General features: G+C 36.2%; 1 protein-coding gene across 1 annotated transcript in view; it reads left to right on the top strand.

Moving 5' to 3' along the window:
- Positions 1–19863, top strand: part of LOC132145490 (ataxin-1-like) — a 104148-nt gene that overhangs the window by 21516 nt on the left and 62769 nt on the right. The window contains exon 2 of the mRNA XM_059556572.1: positions 16724–16907. The gene's annotated coding sequence lies outside the window, so the exon portion shown is untranslated. The remainder of the gene's footprint in view (positions 1–16723; positions 16908–19863) is intronic.

Raw genomic sequence — 19863 nt, 5'->3', positions numbered from 1 at the left:
CATCTGTGAGTTGAACAGTTTTACAGTTACATCCATGAGATTATGTAAATTCAAATAAATATCATGTCACAGGATGTCAGAGGTCAGTATCAAATGAATTTGAAATTATTATTTGCAGCACAAATAAGGATTTTTAGGATTTTTAAAAATCCCTAAAACTGTCAGAAAAGGATAAGGCCTAAGATATTTCTATGTGAGTGGCTAAATCTATTTTTGTTTTTACAATTATAATACATAAATTATGAAATTATACAAAATGTATAAAAAAGTACAACAGTTATTGTTTTCCAATGTTTATTTATTTATTTATTTATTGGATTTACATTTTAAAAAATTAGCCTACTTCAATCATTCTAAACAGCTTGAATAAAACCCGTTAGTATCTATTATAGACCACTGTAACTGTCTATAATCTAACAAACAAGTTTATTATGAAAATAAAAGTGTGTACACCAGATAAATTGGACGATAAAGAAATTGTTAACAATAGTATAATAGAGCATGTTTTAGGTTTTTAGGCGTTTAGATGCAGAAATGGACAAATCACATGTAAAAAAATGTCATCGATTTAATTAAATATAGATTAATTCTTGTTAGAGCATAATAATAATAATAATAAATACATGAATACATACACACATAAAAAACAGCCAAGACGAATTATTATTATTTTTTTTTTATAGATTAAAATTTAAGAAAAGCAGCTAAATGCGGTCACTTTAATATTTAAATCCAGTATCATTATCCTCTTAAGATTTATTTCTCAACAGTTTATGTTCACGTGGCTGTTTTCGTTTATATTCGCCAAGCTATTATGTATTTTGAAATAATCTTGTCCGTGATGTGTCCCTTACGACGAAAGGCAGAATCAGCGTATTGCAGCTTGCGGTGTCAAATAGTCTTTCACACTTACACGGGTCACAAACACCTGAATTTAGCTCTTGTTGTGTTATAATGGATGAATTGTGTGCATTAGCGGTAATATTTTATTTTAAAAAGCTCTTAAACAAGAATAAATTAGTTTTTCGTGAGCTCGTGACACTGACTGCACACGCTGATCGGAGCGATGATTTCAGATAGTGTCAGACAGTCATCCGCAAATATTTCATTTTCACACAAACAGTTCACAAACATCTGAATTTAGCTCTTGGTGTGTTCTAATTGGTGGATTGTGTGATTTCGCTGTAATATTTTATTTTTAAAAGCTATAAAACAAGAATAAATTAGTTTGTTCTGATCTGGGGTGCGTTCTCCGATAACGTTGTCTCTTAGCGCGCTACGAATACTCAAAAGGTACACCTTAACTACAGGTATACCTTTGCTACGTGTGTTCTCCGAACTATACCTTAGGATGTAGCTTAAGGTAAACCTTCTTAAGTTCGACCTTAGCAGTTGCTGTCCATGGTGGAGGTGCTGAATAGGTTGATATCGACGCCTCGATGATCGATTGTGCGCTCTTTCCTTCACAGCGGTATAGGTAAAGTATTGAGAAAACAATGTTCTTTATAAAGAAGCGTTTTAGAAATAGTACAAACTGCATTTATCGGGGCTTATTGAAATACGTACATGCAGAAATAAATATGAGTATGTGTTTATAATTTAGCAAGTGTACAATCCCAAACCCTCACGGCCATAAGTGTGTTAATCTTCTCCACAACGTATGCTGATTATCCACCAGCCGTATCACATTATTGGCGTAAATCGCTCATTTGTGTAATTGGATGATTTCCTCAATAAAAGCGCAAACATGAGAGACATACCGACATTCACTATGTCGGGGAAAAAAGTCCGCAAAAAGAGATCGCCCAGCCACACTGAGGTCTTACTCAGCCCATATCCATCCCCAACAACCTCCAGAAAACTCCCCAAGGCATAAAAACGAAGAGCCGCCAGCAGCTGAATTTCGGGGCTGAGGGGGTAGCTCCGTCGAGTTTGTCTTGACAAATCTGGGCCAACAAGATGCAAGAGCTGCAGAATTTGCTCCCGTGGCAGGCAATTTTTTTTTACAATGGTCTCTTCTGACATGGTAGTCAGTGGACTAAAATGTTCTCTTATAAAGTAGTTGACATACACTAACTGGCTCCGCGGACGCCGCCGTCTTTGATTTAAAACAAGTACTCGCTGTCTCGCTGCCATAGCTATAAAGTTTGTGTAAACTCATCTTTCTTTATATAGACTCCTAAGCCTTTTCTGTCAAATGGTTCGCCAGCTGATGTGCCTTAGGATAGTAATTAAAAAAGCTAACAACCATTAGTGTATGGAAACTTTATTAATGAAAACACTTCCATACACTGGGTGTAGGCTATAACAACTTAAGTATTTTATGTGTATAATTTTAAAGTAAAGTAAAAATGTAATTTTAATTCTAAATCAGATTTTATATTAAAAGTTCATATAAAATTTTCTATGTGTAATTAAACTGCGATGTAAAAAATCTTTTTGCGTAGTGGTGGCCACTAGCGGTATGAACCGTAAGCAGCGATAAGGTATAGCTAAGAGCGCTCCAGACCAACCTTACGAACGCATGACTTACAGAAGGTATACTTAACTAAGAAGGTTTCGGAAACCACGTATTAACGATAAGGTACTTCTTAAGGTACAACTTAAGAACGGCGTAGCGTTAAGGTAGTTTCGGAGAACGCACCCCAGATATGTTGGTTTAGCTTGTCAGTGGGAATTAAATCTAAGTACATATTTGTATTTTTAACCGATTTAAAAGTGAAACTAACGAGAGTCTCCTCTAGGGTGACCATCTGCTAATAAGCCCAAGGGGGGAAAAGGGGTATGTTTCTGAGGGACAATGTGGGACACTGCCTTGCGCGGCGGTGCCCCCACCCCATGGGCAGACTCACTGATAGTGGTTTACCCATTTCTAGCACATACCACCTTACATGGTATATTAATAATGCCCTATTCCCCTAAACATGTGTAATTGCTGATGTATGCTCATGACAGAATTAACAGATGCACTTCCACTTACTATTTACTTTAGCTATTTTATTTATTTTTACAATTACAATTTATTCACTTTAAATAAATTATAATATAAAATTATAGGATTAAAATGAATTGTAGTTGCCAGGAACAGTTAAAAAAAAAGTCTAAACTCACAACTCCAGAGGTTCACGGAACGAGAATGGGGAGAAAGGATGGTGAACTTGCATGTTAGTAAAGGCAGGTGCATGAAAAAAAAAACAGTTTGAAACAGGACACACCTTCTCTTTTTTAATTGATGATGGCGGTGCCTCACTTTCTCCATTTTTCGAATTGGAAAGCATGCATCTAAAAGTTCCTTCCCAGTGTGTCTGGTATGCACGTGCGTGCGCTGTCATGACAACAACGAAAAAGTTGACAACAACCTAGTCAGAAGTTCAACTGAGGGGTGGGTGTGGCAACAGTAGTGTGCTGAACTGTCAAGTAATGTTCGTTTGGCTGCCTGGGGCTCGAGGATATAGAGTGACCAACTTTTTTTGAGCATAAAGAAAACTCTTTGAATGAGAAGGTGTGTCCAAACTTTTGGTCTGTACTGTATATCTGTTTGTGTGTGTGTGTGTGTGTGTGTGTGTGTACTGGCTTTCCAATGTGGTTGATATTAGGAGTAAGCAAGTTTAAAACACGTACAAACAGAGTACATGCAGACGGATGTAGATGCATAACAAATGTCTTTCTTTATTACTTGAGCTCCATTAAACATGATCTCAAACTACTTGTGTCCTCTCCTTGTTCACATGTACACACAAAGCCATACCTTATGGACCACATGCAACTAGAATCCTCCTTGCGAGCTACTCTGCCATGCGCTCAAAAACTGTGCTTTCCAAATACCAACATACACACTTGTTGCTCAGGTTTTCTAATTAAACATAGCCACAGCACCACCCAGTGGACAAAACCTTTACCATCCCCAAAATGGCTCCTACTATATAATTCAAGTGTACGGTTTCCTTTTATTGCATATCGAAAAATAAATATTTCTGATTTCTGTATCAATCTGTGTTGTGTTTGTTTATTTTAATTTTTCTTAGGAAGATAACGGACCCTTTACTCTCCTTTGTAATAAATGTGCTTATAAACCGAGAAAAAGTTATTTATAGCTGTATTTACAAGCTGCTTACTAATGACTATGAATGTTGGGACAAGACTTTATAAAGCATGAACTGACTATTTACTAATGAGTGCAGTTATTATAAAGTGTTACCAATGCATTTATTAATGTTAACAAATTATACATTATTTTACAGTGTTATCAAATCCTTAAATTATTTTTAAGTGTTTTGTAATGATTTTATTGACCTATAAGCATTTGTGAAAGTTCTGCTTGCATTACAGCTTAGTCTTCATCTGTGAGTTGAACAGTTTTACAGTTACATCCATGAGATTATGTAAATTCAAATAAATATCATGTCACAGGATGTCAGAGGTCAGTATCAAATGAATTTGAAATTATTATTTGCAGCACAAATAAGGATTTTTAGGATTTTTAAAAATCCCTAAAACTGTCAGAAAAGGATAAGGCCTAAGATATTTCTATGTGAGTGGCTAAATCTATTTTTGTTTTTACAATTATAATACATAAATTATGAAATTATACAAAATGTATAAAAAAGTACAACAGTTATTGTTTTCCAATGTTTATTTATTTATTTATTTATTGGATTTACATTTTAAAAAATTAGCCTACTTCAATCATTCTAAACAGCTTGAATAAAACCCGTTAGTATCTATTATAGACCACTGTAACTGTCTATAATCTAACAAACAAGTTTATTATGAAAATAAAAGTGTGTACACCAGATAAATTGGACGATAAAGAAATTGTTAACAATAGTATAATAGAGCATGTTTTAGGTTTTTAGGCGTTTAGATGCAGAAATGGACAAATCACATGTAAAAAAATGTCATCGATTTAATTAAATATAGATTAATTCTTGTTAGAGCATAATAATAATAATAATAAATACATGAATACATACACACATAAAAAACAGCCAAGACGAATTATTATTATTTTTTTTTTATAGATTAAAATTTAAGAAAAGCAGCTAAATGCGGTCACTTTAATATTTAAATCCAGTATCATTATCCTCTTAAGATTTATTTCTCAACAGTTTATGTTCACGTGGCTGTTTTCGTTTATATTCGCCAAGCTATTATGTATTTTGAAATAATCTTGTCCGTGATGTGTCCCTTACGACGAAAGGCAGAATCAGCGTATTGCAGCTTGCGGTGTCAAATAGTCTTTCACACTTACACGGGTCACAAACACCTGAATTTAGCTCTTGTTGTGTTATAATGGATGAATTGTGTGCATTAGCGGTAATATTTTATTTTAAAAAGCTCTTAAACAAGAATAAATTAGTTTTTCGTGAGCTCGTGACACTGACTGCACACGCTGATCGGAGCGATGATTTCAGATAGTGTCAGACAGTCATCCGCAAATATTTCATTTTCACACAAACAGTTCACAAACATCTGAATTTAGCTCTTGGTGTGTTCTAATTGGTGGATTGTGTGATTTCGCTGTAATATTTTATTTTTAAAAGCTATAAAACAAGAATAAATTAGTTTGTTCTGATCTGGGGTGCGTTCTCCGATAACGTTGTCTCTTAGCGCGCTACGAATACTCAAAAGGTACACCTTAACTACAGGTATACCTTTGCTACGTGTGTTCTCCGAACTATACCTTAGGATGTAGCTTAAGGTAAACCTTCTTAAGTTCGACCTTAGCAGTTGCTGTCCATGGTGGAGGTGCTGAATAGGTTGATATCGACGCCTCGATGATCGATTGTGCGCTCTTTCCTTCACAGCGGTATAGGTAAAGTATTGAGAAAACAATGTTCTTTATAAAGAAGCGTTTTAGAAATAGTACAAACTGCATTTATCGGGGCTTATTGAAATACGTACATGCAGAAATAAATATGAGTATGTGTTTATAATTTAGCAAGTGTACAATCCCAAACCCTCACGGCCATAAGTGTGTTAATGTTCTCCACAACGTATGCTGATTATCCACCAGCCGTATCACATTATTGGCGTAAATCGCTCATTTGTGTAATTGGATGATTTCCTCAATAAAAGCGCAAACATGAGAGACATACCGACATTCACTATGTCGGGGAAAAAAGTCCGCAAAAAGAGATCGCCCAGCCACACTGAGGTCTTACTCAGCCCATATCCATCCCCAACAACCTCCAGAAAACTCCCCAAGGCATAAAAACGAAGAGCCGCCAGCAGCTGAATTTCGGGGCTGAGGGGGTAGCTCCGTCGAGTTTGTCTTGACAAATCTGGGCCAACAAGATGCAAGAGCTGCAGAATTTGCTCCCGTGGCAGGCAAATTTTTTTTACAATGGTCTCTTCTGACATGGTAGTCAGTGGACTAAAATGTTCTCTTATAAAGTAGTTGACATACACTAACTGGCTCCGCGGACGCCGCCGTCTTTGATTTAAAACAAGTACTCGCTGTCTCGCTGCCATAGCTATAAAGTTTGTGTAAACTCATCTTTCTTTATATAGACTCCTAAGCCTTTTCTGTCAAATGGTTCGCCAGCTGATGTGCCTTAGGATAGTAATTAAAAAAGCTAACAACCATTAGTGTATGGAAACTTTATTAATGAAAACACTTCCATACACTGGGTGTAGGCTATAACAACTTAAGTATTTTATGTGTATAATTTTAAAGTAAAGTAAAAATGTAATTTTAATTCTAAATCAGATTTTATATTAAAAGTTCATATAAAATTTTCTATGTGTAATTAAACTGCGATGTAAAAAATCTTTTTGCGTAGTGGTGGCCACTAGCGGTATGAACCGTAAGCAGCGATAAGGTATAGCTAAGAGCGCTCCAGACCAACCTTACGAACGCATGACTTACAGAAGGTATACTTAACTAAGAAGGTTTCGGAAACCACGTATTAACGATAAGGTACTTCTTAAGGTACAACTTAAGAACGACGTAGCGTTAAGGTAGTTTCGGAGAACGCACCCCAGATATGTTGGTTTAGCTTGTCAGTGGGAATTAAATCTAAGTACATATTTGTATTTTTAACCGATTTAAAAGTGAAACTAACGAGAGTCTCCTCTAGGGTGACCATCTGCTAATAAGCCCAAGGGGGGAAAAGGGGTATGTTTCTGAGGGACAATGTGGGACACTGCCTTGCGCGGCGGTGCCCCCACCCCATGGGCAGACTCACTGATAGTGGTTTACCCATTTCTAGCACATACCACCTTACATGGTATATTAATAATGCCCTATTCCCCTAAACATGTGTAATTGCTGATGTATGCTCATGACAGAATTAACAGATGCACTTCCACTTACTATTTACTTTAGCTATTTTATTTATTTTTACAATTACAATTTATTCACTTTAAATAAATTATAATATAAAATTATAGGATTAAAATGAATTGTAGTTGCCAGGAACAGTTAAAAAAAAAGTCTAAACTCACAACTCCAGAGGTTCACGGAACGAGAATGGGGAGAAAGGATGGTGAACTTGCATGTTAGTAAAGGCAGGTGCATGAAAAAAAAAACAGTTTGAAACAGGACACACCTTCTCTTTTTTAATTGATGATGGCGGTGCCTCACTTTCTCCATTTTTCGAATTGGAAAGCATGCATCTAAAAGTTCCTTCCCAGTGTGTCTGGTATGCACGTGCGTGCGCTGTCATGACAACAACGAAAAAGTTGACAACAACCTAGTCAGAAGTTCAACTGAGGGGTGGGTGTGGCAACAGTAGTGTGCTGAACTGTCAAGTAATGTTCGTTTGGCTGCCTGGGGCTCGAGGATATAGAGTGACCAACTTTTTTTGAGCATGCATTGATTATGCATGACACAGTCTCAATTTGTGGGACGCATGAATTGGGCTTCAAACGCTGTGCCCGCACGCACTACGCGGGATGGGTGGTCACCCTAGTCTCCTCCATTTCAGTCCGGGAATTGCACCTGTAGGGGCGCTATTTCTCTCAGACCATGGAAGTCTCAGCACATTATACTCAAACAGAGGGACAGAGTGAGATGAGATGTCTGACAGTTTTTTAATTTTCTGTTATCCATACAGTGTTGTAAAGTCGTGAAACTATGCATATTTCCTCAGAATGACTTTTTTTCTGTATGAAAAAAAAGTTTTGAAGTGTTTGGAAGCTGCAATTTAAAAATACAAGACAATTAATGATTCCCTTTTTACTGTCTTTTCAAGAAATCACCACGACAAAACCGTTCAAGCTATCCAAAATCCATTCTCAATTTAAGTTCCTCAATATTTTTGCATCATGTAGGCAAAGTTTGGTGTGTATAGTGTACTTCTCCTCTGAGCAATATGCATTAATTCACAGCTGAATGTTTCCAAAAATCCACATTCAAATCAAAATAGCCGACTTCCTGTTGGTCGTAGCGGATGACTGTGAATTAGAAAGTTGTCCGTCTTGATAAGAACAATATATGTACCGAGTTTGGTGTCTGTAGCTAAAACTAACCCCCACACTTTTGTCAAAAGGTGGCGCTATAGAGTGCCTCTTCCACGCCCTCTTATGAACTTTCGCCAGTGTCTAGCTATCAGTAATACTGATGTGTGTTCTGAGTTTCGTGAAATTCTAAGTATGTTATATGCCTCAAAATCACCTGAAAAGTATTCCAGTTTGACAGGTTGCCACGGCAACAATATTTTTAGATATCGATATCCCCCCAGCAGATTTATATCGGCTGTATTTTAACATTATTCTGATAAAGTTTGAAGCAAATCGAGTAAAAATAAGATGCTGAATTCAAAGCATTTTGAAAATGACACACTTCCTGCTGCCAGTTGGTGGCGCTATAACTTTGACTGCAAATCAACGAATAATCATACAACGAATAATCTGATGAAGTTTGATTAAAATCAGGAAATGTATGTGGATGGTATTAGACACTTCCTGTTTCTCATTTCTCGCCATAATTTCAATGCCTCGCCACGAGCAAACCGTTTGAGATATCAAAAATCCCCTGGCACTTTTTCATCCCCAATGTCTTGAGATCACGTTGACCGATTTTGGTGGCAATCGGGTAAAAAACCTATGACAAGTATATCAAATTGCAGAGCATGCGCTTTTTACCTAACTCTAAATAGCTGACTTCCTGTTGGGGGAGCCTATGACATGAGATCTTTATGTGTACTGAGTTTCATATAAATACGTGCAAGTATGTGTGAGCTATACATCAACATTTCTGACTGTGTTCCAGGGGGCGCTGTAGAGCCCCTGTGCCACACCTGGGTTTCAGCCTCTGCGGGCTCCTAAAGGCCACAGATTCCAAGGTGTGCGGAAATTTTCAAGAGTTTTTGAGCATGTTAAGGACTCCAAAAGCCCACAAAACTTTGACGACAAATATGAATACTAAACTCTAAATAGCCAACTTCCTGTTGGGCGGAGCCTATGACATGCAATACGAAAGTTGTTTGGATTGATGAGATCTATATGTTTACCGAGTTCATACCGCAACAGATGACACCACTCAACAGCTTCTGAGCATTCACTAAATCACAGAACTCGGTGTGTTTGAAAAAAAAAATTATGATACATTTATAAATGTGATACTGTTAACTAAAACTATACTAACTTAGCTTCGCAAAGAAGTCAACTTAGTTTAAGCCGATAAACTAAAATGACTACAACTGAAATAAAAATAAAGTTACATAGAAAAAAAAAACTAATAAAATGACAAAAGCACCCAACAAAATTTACTTTAAAACTAACAATAAAATAAAAACTGAAAATCTAAAAAGAAAAACTAATTCAAAATATAGTATATAAATAGTACAGAAATAATGTTGGTTCATATGTACTGTATGTTTTGTATGTAATGTATGTCTGTGGTGAATGAAAATCCACATTCTTCTTTTTGTTTAACCTGAAAATCAATTTTTTATTTGCTCCAGAAAATGTGCAAAATGGTGAATAATTAGAGAATAATTATGCATGGAGTTTTAAGAATTAACCTAGAATCGTGTCAAATATGTGACAAACTTTAACTGTAGAAACATGTAGTGTGCATGTTCTGTGCTTAATTGAACTTTTATAATCGCTGTTGAATAGAAAACCATCTTCAACAAATGAATAACCAAGTCCAGGTTCTCGTGAATGAAACTGTGCCTGATATTTACAGATACTCTGCATGACTAAAATCATTCATGGACACATTATGTAAGTTCAGAACAGAAAATACTAAACACTGCCAAATTATCAACGTTCATGTCATAAAGCAACTAGAGGCCCTCTCAGTCTTATGATCATGTCTGGACGTAAAGGCATAGTTCACACACAAATCTCATTCACACGCTAATTGTAATTGTATGGCATAGAACAGCCAGTACAATCTTTGGAATATATTTTTTTGTCTTCTTCTGGAGAGAGAAAGTCATACATACATGTGTTACCTGTCCCTTTAAGGATTAGGTACTCTCTTAGAGCCGTAGTGTTATATTACTGTGAAGCAAGAGTCCATTGACAGTTCACCAGTAAGTCATTGTCATGAAGCTTGTCCTGGGTGGAGTGTTTGTGTGTGTTTTAATTATCTGTGTCAGCAGTGTGCTGCGTGACTGGCTGCTGTGCGCTGACAGGTCAAAGGTCAGCCGTCTGCGGTGAGCGAGAGAACTTTGAGCTGACCATAGGGGTGTGTGTTTGTGGTTATGTAAGCGCCACTGAGCCTAGCGTGTGTGTGTACCAGGAACTTCATTCAGTAGCTTCTCAAGGGTCGTTCACAGATTTGTAGCAACAGAACAAAATGAAGTCTTTCATTTTTAGTGAGAGTTTGTGATTTCTGATGAACACTTGCCGTGACTTCGATAAAATATATGTAAATGGGCAATGACGTCACAAAACTTTACTAAGCGAATACTATTGCTTATCCAACTAATCAATTGTCGATAATTTTCATTATTGGTTATTATTATTAAATTTGATTATTGATGAACTGCACCAGTGCACTGTGCATGGAAAACATCTTCCACTTATATTGCTTTAGACGATTGAGCAGGATGTATAGTAACCTTTAAAAAATAAAAAAATAAAATACTGAAATAAAATGTTAAAATCTGATTGATTATGTGAACATATTTAACAGATTTATCGAATATCAAAAACAGTCTCCGACTAATACAGTACTATTGTACACTTATGCTATTGTGCACTCTCAAAATAGTTGTCCTATTCAGCCCGTCCTGTTAATAAGTTAGCATTTTGTTGAACCAGTTTATGGTAATATGAATTAATATTTTCATTTTACTTTAAGATTTTATTTTACATTTTCAGGACAAAATAAAAATTGACCGTTAAACACACTTAGCCTAAGGAAACTACACGAGGGAGTTAAAACATCGTGGGAGATCGTGCAAGAATAGTAGACCCAGAAGAAAACAAGGCTGATAGAGTGTGTTTAGAGAGAGTAAAGTACACACTTTGCCAAAGTGTGTGTGTGTGTGTGTGTGTGTGTGTGTGTGTGAAAAGTGCACATTGTGCCTAAGTGTGTATACTGGTTTATTGTATTGCTATTTGGGGGTCATAATTAACTGGAAAAAAATAAATAAAACACATATATATTTTTAAGTTTTATACTTTCATAAACATAACTAAGATTCTTTCAAAATGAAATACTTTCTACTTCCGGTTGGTGGCGCTGCTGTACATCCATGACCCATAATAGCTACATTAATGCGATCAGTCTATCAGAAGTAAAGCTGGGCGGAGGCTCTCCAATCTGTGGAAGAGTGCGTAAAAAGATTGTGGAACAATTTAAAAACAACATTCCTCAATGTCAAATTGCAAAAGCTTTGCAAATCTCATCATCTACAGTGCATAACATCATCAAAAGATTCAGAGAAACTGGAGAATCTCTGTGCGTAAGCGACAAGGTCGAAGACCCTTGTTGGATCCCCGTGGTCTTCGTGCCCTTAGATGACACTGCATCACTCATCCGCATGATTCTATCATTGACATTACTAAATGGGTCCAGGAATACTTTCAGAAACCACTGTCGGTAAACACAATCCGCCGTGCCATCTGCAGATGCCAACTAAAGCTCTATCATGCAAAAGGGAAGCCATATGTGAACATGGTCCAGAAGCGCCGTCGTGTCCTGTGGGCCAAGGCTCATTTAAAATGGACTGTTTCAAAGTAGAAAAGGGTTCTATGGTCAGACGAGTCCAAATTTGACGATCTTGTTGGAAATCACTGACGCCGTGTCCTCCGGGCTAAAGAGGAGGGAGAGCTTCCAGTGTGTTATCAGCGTTCAGTTCATAAGCCAACATCTCTGCTGGTATGGAGGTGCATAAGTGCATATGGTATGGGCAGCTTGCATGTTTTGGAAGGCACTATGAATGCTGAAAGATACTGAATATAAAGGTTTTAGAGCAACATATATTCCCCAGATTACATCTATTTCAGGAAAGGCCTTGTGTATTTCAGCAGGACTATGCAAAACCACATACTGCAGCTATTACAACAGCATGGCTTCATAGTAGAAGAGTCTGGATGCTGAATTGACAGTCCTGACCTTTCACCTATAGAGAACATTTGGCACATCATTTAACAAAAATACATCAAAGATGACCATAAACTCTTCAGCAGCTGGAAAATATATCAGCCAAGAAACCAAATTCCAACACCAAAACTCCAGAAAATCATAACCTTGATGCCCAGACATCTTCAAACATGCCCCCGTCCCAACTATTTTGAGACCTGTAGCAGGTATAAAATTTGAAATGAGCTCATTTTGAATGTCTCCATGCAGTTAATTTATAAACCTTCGGTATCGGCCCTTTTCACTGTATTTCTGATATGCTGATGGCTTTAAAATAATCAAAAATCAGCTGAATAATAATGCAACCCTAGTATACATGTTATAAAAATAATGAATTTTCTGACTGTTGAGGTCCAAAATGTCCTCGCTTTTTAAAAATGTACGCAATAGTGAAACAAATACAGTGTGTGAAAGAGAATGAGAGGGAAAGCTGAGGTTGACATTTTTAACCATTCCTTTAGTAATATAAACACAGCTGCTAATGTGAATGGACAGATGAACTTGACATTATGAATTTTTTAAAGACAGAAAGCCCTCAGGAACACACACACACACACACACACACACACACTGTAGCTGCACAAATCGGCCTAGAAGTGGTGAAGGTCATTTTGTTAGTGGGAAATCAAAGCTCCTGTATGTTTGTCTTGTTTGTCTTACTTCAGAGTACTGTGCAATAACCGTAGTAGTCCAACAACACTGAGGCTCTGAGGGACAGAAGCTCTGAGCTTATAATCAGTTTATACTTTTGTTGTGTACTCGATTGATTAGCAGATGAAAATATCTATTCTTAAATGTCTATATATAAACATGTTTGTGAAAAAAATAAGACTAAGACACTAAAAACCTACATTGTGCAGACTGTGTTTGGTTTAGTTTGTGTATAACAAAAATATACCCTCCACGATATACGCCACATCACTTAGCATTGTTAGCATGTTAATAATACCCCTTGACTTGTTTCGTAAAGGAACAAATACAAGTGGTATAGATTTGACTGTTTGTGGTCAGCTGCCATTTAACCATTACACTTCTGTAATTCGTCAGAAAGATGAGAGAGAAACAGCAGCCTGCAGCCCTTCTCAGCTGCTGAATTACGGGAAACAGAAACAGAGAGTGCACTTTATGAAAGCGGGACGAGAAGATACTGTTTTTAGTGTAACCTAGACACAAAAGTGCTGTTTGAAATGTAAAATGACTCAAACCGTTACCAAGGGGGAGAGATAAAGTCAGTAATATCACAATGTCACAATGCTCATGACCTTTCTAAACTTTATTCATCTCGATTTTATTCTAAATACCATAGTAAGAAATATCTACCATGAAATAGTGACCAAAAAAGCAGTGCCATAGAAGATCCATTTTTGGTTCCACAAAGAAGCATTCAGTCAAAGGTTCTTTAAAGAACCATCCTTTTTATAATCTGAAAAACCTTCTTTCACCACAAAGAACCTTTCTTTCACAAAGAACAATATGGCATCGTAAAGCACCTTTATTTTTAAGTGTGTGTATATATATATATATATATATATATATATATATATATATATATATATATTTTTTTTTTTTTTTTTTTGTAACTTCCCAACTGCACATTCCAGTAAGCCTGTATCTTATTTTGACATTTTGACGCGTGTGATATGATTAGGTTTTAAAATATCAGATGACTAACTGTTACTTTTAGTATGACTAAATATATAGATAATCTTAATAGTCAAGTCATACTGTAATGTGTGTATTCCCTATGAAGGAAACAGTGGGAGGTGTTTGACTGACAGTGGGCAGGGCATCAGAAAGTCGTTAATATTCTTTCCTGCATTTTTGAACAGTCAGCAAAATTCGGTGCTGCTGACTTAGACAAGGAAGGGTGATGGTTTATATGTGAGTATATTTGCCTGTCTCTATATATATATGTGTGTGTGTGTGTGTGTGCGCTGGTATGCATGTGTAATTCATAACATTTGCATCAGTATAGCCTTTCTTCTGTGTTGTAGAAGTAAAACTGTTACTCTCGGTGGAGTCGAGTCTCCAGTATCATGTAAATCTCAACAAAAAGAGCAAACATAAACCACTTTTCTTGTTTAGGAATAATTTTTCTCATTCATTTTCTCCATAGGCATTTCAAATCAAATCAAGTCTTCTTAACCATGAACAACACTAGTAAGGGAGTGAACTACTAATAATTATGCGATTTTAACCAGAATATCACTGAAGATTATTGCAAATTATTGAAATATATAAGCTGTTACAATATAGTAACAATATAATATATATAATATAAGCTTTTACAGTGAATATTATGCCAGTTGCAATGCTTTTATAGGAATGCTCAGAGTCTTGAAAGGTTTATGCATAGTAGTTTTTGTGTAAAGAAAATGAATTGTTATGAATTATGTTTTCAGTTCTGGCGGATCTGCTGAGGATGAACACCATGTGACCTACATTCTCTGTAAAAACAAACAATTTTTTTTAACTGGTTAGTTTTACTCACTGGGATGCCGTTTCAATTATATATGACATCAGCCTGCAGGTGTTTAAATAGACTTTTAATGGATACAGTTTAAAGTGATGTAAACAGCTTGTGACTCCTCTACACGCATAAATACTGTATGTGCCCTTGTTGCCAATGGGTGGTGGCATCTAAACAAGATTAACTGGTGGTTTACTCAGAATAGATTTGACACAGCAATATTTAAGAGCACAAGTAGCTCAAGTACACAAATGCAGAAAAGCACTCGTACGGTTCTGCCAGAGCATTACCTCCATCCTGGCCTTGTTTTGAAGGAACATACCAGAGCTAATCGAGACAACTGAGTGCCTCAAGTCCCAGCGCCTGCTTTGAAGCAAGAAGCGAAACATTTGAGGGGAAAAAAGGAGAAACAGTTTCTGATTCAAACTAACAAAGAGTGGTTGCCATGTCGACAGGCATCTATAAATAGTGTCCAATGTTAGTTTTGTGAATGCGGTCTCCCCAAGGAGCTTCAGAGACCAGGAGAGTGATTCTGATTAAACAGCCTTTCCTCACAGCGCTCAGCCCTGGAATGAACCATTAAACTGGACCAAGAGGTCAGACAATTTAAGGGGGAAAAAGCTTTTGTGTAGAGGAATGCACACTTAGTGATGAAAGGCTATGGCAGGCATGAAATCAGAGAAATGTTAATTTAATAAAGACAATGTACTAATGTAAGCTTAGGGTTGGTAAGATTTTATGGCCTTTATTTGATCAAAAATACAGTAAAAACAAATACATTTCAGTCTGGTTCTCAGGAGAGCACCTGGAGATTTGGTTTGGTGGTCACAAAGGGTGACCCATTAAATATAACTATAAAAAGATTTAAGTTATATTTTAAAATTTATTAAAAAGTATTTTATAGTACTCTTAAAATACAATGCTGATATTTACTTTTTACATTGTTATCTTTTAATGAACGGTCAATATTTGCGTCACTGTCTCATGATTTTTCAGAATCGTTCTAATATGCTGATTTGCTGCTGAAAAAAAACATTTCTTATTGTTTGCAATGTTGAAAACAGTATATTTCAGGATTCTTTGATGAATAGAAAGTCCAAAACAAAACATTGTGACATTATACATGTTCTACTTTCACATGAGATACATAAGTGACACCTATGGTTGTGTATGTATACATCACACACGTGTAAAAAATACATTTTATGATACGTTTTATTAAACGTGCTTTTAAGTGTAACATTAGCAATTTATTGATTTGATTTATTGACTAATTAACCAATTAATTAGTTGATCTTTTTTAATTTTTGTTGGACGATGTTAGTCCGATAGTAAAGGAAATCCCCCACCCTAAGGTGTCTCGCTGGTTCATACACCTGAAACTATTTAAAGTAGATTCTCAACTAGTCTCCTGTTACCTTGGTTACATATTCAAGAGGGCTGATGGTGACATTATAAGAGGATCTCAGAACACATTTATTTTATTACATATAAAATATAAAATCTAGCTAGTTTATATGTTTCTCAAATTCATGCTGTATATAGTCAGTCTATTAATAAAATGCAGTTTTAGTTTTGGATGTTGATTAGTCAGAAAAGCATTCCAATCATGTTTAAATATACAGTCTAGCAGTAAAGTATAGGGTCATATATTGTAGACCTGATTGCTTAGGTGTAAAGCTGTTTGTTTTTGTATGTGAAAGGGAATGGTGAAGGTTGTTGGAGCCAGGCAGACGCAGACACAGACGTGGACAGACAGAGTGGGAATCACAAGCCGTCCCCTCAGACAGCAGGAGGAGAGATTTTTCCATCCCCATCCCAGTGATTTCATCTGGACTCTTCTCTCCGATTGAACCTGGTTCAGATTCGCCTGTATCATCCTGCTGGGTAAGACAGCAGTTTACTTTCACTTGAATGTTTCTGCATTGTGCACGAGACTCTTTCTTTCTTGGGTCAAGCTTTTTTACCATTAACTTCAAAACAGATGTACTCGTAATAGACCTGAATGAAAGAGAGGCTTGTGTGTTGTATTCTGCCCAGTAGGGTTTTTAGACAGATGTGACCACTGGAAAAAATGTGGTGCATTTTCTGTCCCTTTCTCAGATGAGGTCAACCTCGTCACACATCTGTGCGAAAATGCATTAAATGTCTATGATTCTCTTCTTCTTTCTTGCTATACTCCGATCACTTGTTATCTCTCTTTCACTTGCTGACTCAACACTGCACTTCCTCTTTTTCCACTCACTGTTTTGGTATTTGTTCCTACCTCCACTTGTCTTTGTCATCATCACATAGTTGTCTGGAATCCTCTCGGGTTTAAGTGTGTGGTTTCAACAGTCTATGCAGTCTATCTTTAAAGGAATATTTAACCAAAAATTGAAAACAAAGAAAAAAAATATGAATCTGCGTGTTTTCCAAACCCTTATGACTTTCTTCTGCTAAACTCAAAATGAGATATTTTCAGGATTGACACTAGACCCCAATGACCAATGAGAATATCTTCTTTTGTGTTCTGTATATAAAGTCATACAACTTTGGACTGACATGATGACAAAAGTTTCTTTTTTTTTGGTGAACAATTCCTTTAATTTGATAATACTTCCAGCTTTGAATAATTGGGAATGAGCAGGATGGTTAACAAGTTGTCCAGCAAGCTGTGATGGTTTACAGTAATTACAGGTAGATGATTAACCTGTTTATTCATTAATGATGAATGGTTCAGATGGCTCCATGCCCTTGGTTTCCGCCATTTTTTTCTTTTTGGTGTGTGTTTTTGTTGCTGTTTGTATATGTTATATACCCTATATGTATATACCCTTATGTATAGGAAAGAAATATCAGAAATGTCATTCGGACGGACATTGACAAACTAATTTGTGAAATATGTATTTGTGCACATCCCTACTGATATCATTGTAATACTCTCATATCTGTTTATCATCTGCTGTACCATTCAAAGGTTTGGTCTGTAAGATTTTAAAGATGTCTCTGATGCTTACAAAGCTGCTCTTATTTGATCAAAAGTACAGTAGAAACAGTAATACTTTGAAATATGTTTAGTTTGAAATAACCGTTTTCTATTTGATTGATTTGTATTTAAATGTATTCCTGTGATCAAAGCTGAAGTTTCAGCATCATTACTCCAGTCTTCAGTGTCACATGATCCTTCAGAAACCATACTAATATGCCGATTTGCTCAAGAAATTAATTATTATTATCATTGCTGAAAACAGTTGTTCGGCTTCATATTTTTGTGGAAACAATGATACATTTTTCTCGTTAAGTCGATGAATACAAAATTCTAAAGAACAGCATTTATTTAATATAAAACCTTTTGTAACATTATAAATGTCTTTATTGTTACCTTTGTCAATTTAATGCATCCTTAATGAATAAAAGTCTTGAAAGAATAAAAATCTTGATGGCCCCAAACTATTGAAATGTAGTGTATGTTCTCATTCCTGCCATAGAAATGTATTAGGGTCACTGTAGTCAAGAGTGGCTCACCTTTTCCTCATTGAAGGTTTGATCTTCATCCTTCACAAGTTGTTTTTTTACTCTCAGGGCTGTAAGACAGCAGAAATAGTCTTGCTTCTTGTCTACCAGCTCCTGTTTGGAAACGAAGAAGCTTCCAGCCTGTCAGAGCGTGTCAGTGGATGTGATATACTGTGTAAGATGACGTTTCAGGGGGATTGGCTGTGTGTATGCGTGTAGCGTGTCTGTGGGGACAGGATGTGATGCTGGTTGAGTTGTAGTCGGGCCCAGCGGTGCATGGATAAACCCGTCAGGAGTGTCTGTTCAGCTTTGAGCTCTGACAGGGATCTCTTTCTGCCTCTGGTGTCAGTTCACACTTCCTCATTTTCTCCTCCAGTCCCTCCTGGTCAGTCTAAATGGAAAACCACTCAGTCTGTCTTTCCCCTTCATTCTGTGACATTCTACAGCATCCTATATTTTGTGTCTCTCAACCTTTTTTATTAAGGATGTCAAAGTAATGCTTTTGTACCAAGTCGATAGTAACATTTTGAACATGTACCTGTCAGTACCACAAGGTATGTGAGAGGAGTGGGGTATAGAGCAGTTTTTTTTCTAGTAAATAGCTGTGTAAAATTTAATTTTTGTGGTCAAATGTTCTTGAATAATGGCCAGCCAATAACCAAACCAATTTTCTGCATAATTACATTTTATGTCTCTTGTATCACTCCACAGTCACTTTTTTTCTCACAAACTAAAATAAATCAAGCTCAAATCAATATTTCATCTCTATTTATTTGGTTTGTACCAGTGTTTTAAACAGGATAATGTGCAGTCAGGTCCTGAATACACTGTTTGGCAATTTTGCAATAATAGCTTGGTAACTGTATTATAAATTAAATATTAATACTAATATTAACAAATAAAATGAAAGCAATGCTTCTACATTATCCCTTTTAAATAAATGAGAAGGAAAGATTGATTTATTTTAGTGATGTCAAAGCTAGATTTTCAGCAATCTTTAGTGTCAAGTCAAATCATTATACTGTAAAATTAATCTTATATGTGACCCCTGGACCACAAAGTCGCTGGGGTTTATTTTTAGCAATAGCCAAAAAATACATTGTATGGGTCAAAATTATTGATTTTTCTTTTATGCCAAAAATCATTAGGATATTAAGTAAATATCATGTTCCATGAAGATATGTTGTAAATTGCCTACTGTAAATAAATCAAAACTATTTTTTTGTAATGTATTGCTAAGAATTCATTTGGACAACTTCAAAGGCGTTTTTCTCAGTATTGAGATTTTTTTGCACCTTCAGATTCCAGATTTTCAAATAGATGTACAGTATCTCTGCCAATTATTGAC

Source organism: Carassius carassius, chromosome 8, assembly GCF_963082965.1.
Source record: "Carassius carassius chromosome 8, fCarCar2.1, whole genome shotgun sequence".
Lineage (NCBI taxonomy): Eukaryota > Metazoa > Chordata > Actinopteri > Cypriniformes > Cyprinidae > Carassius > Carassius carassius.
This window is presented reverse-complemented; position numbering and strand designations above follow the sequence as displayed.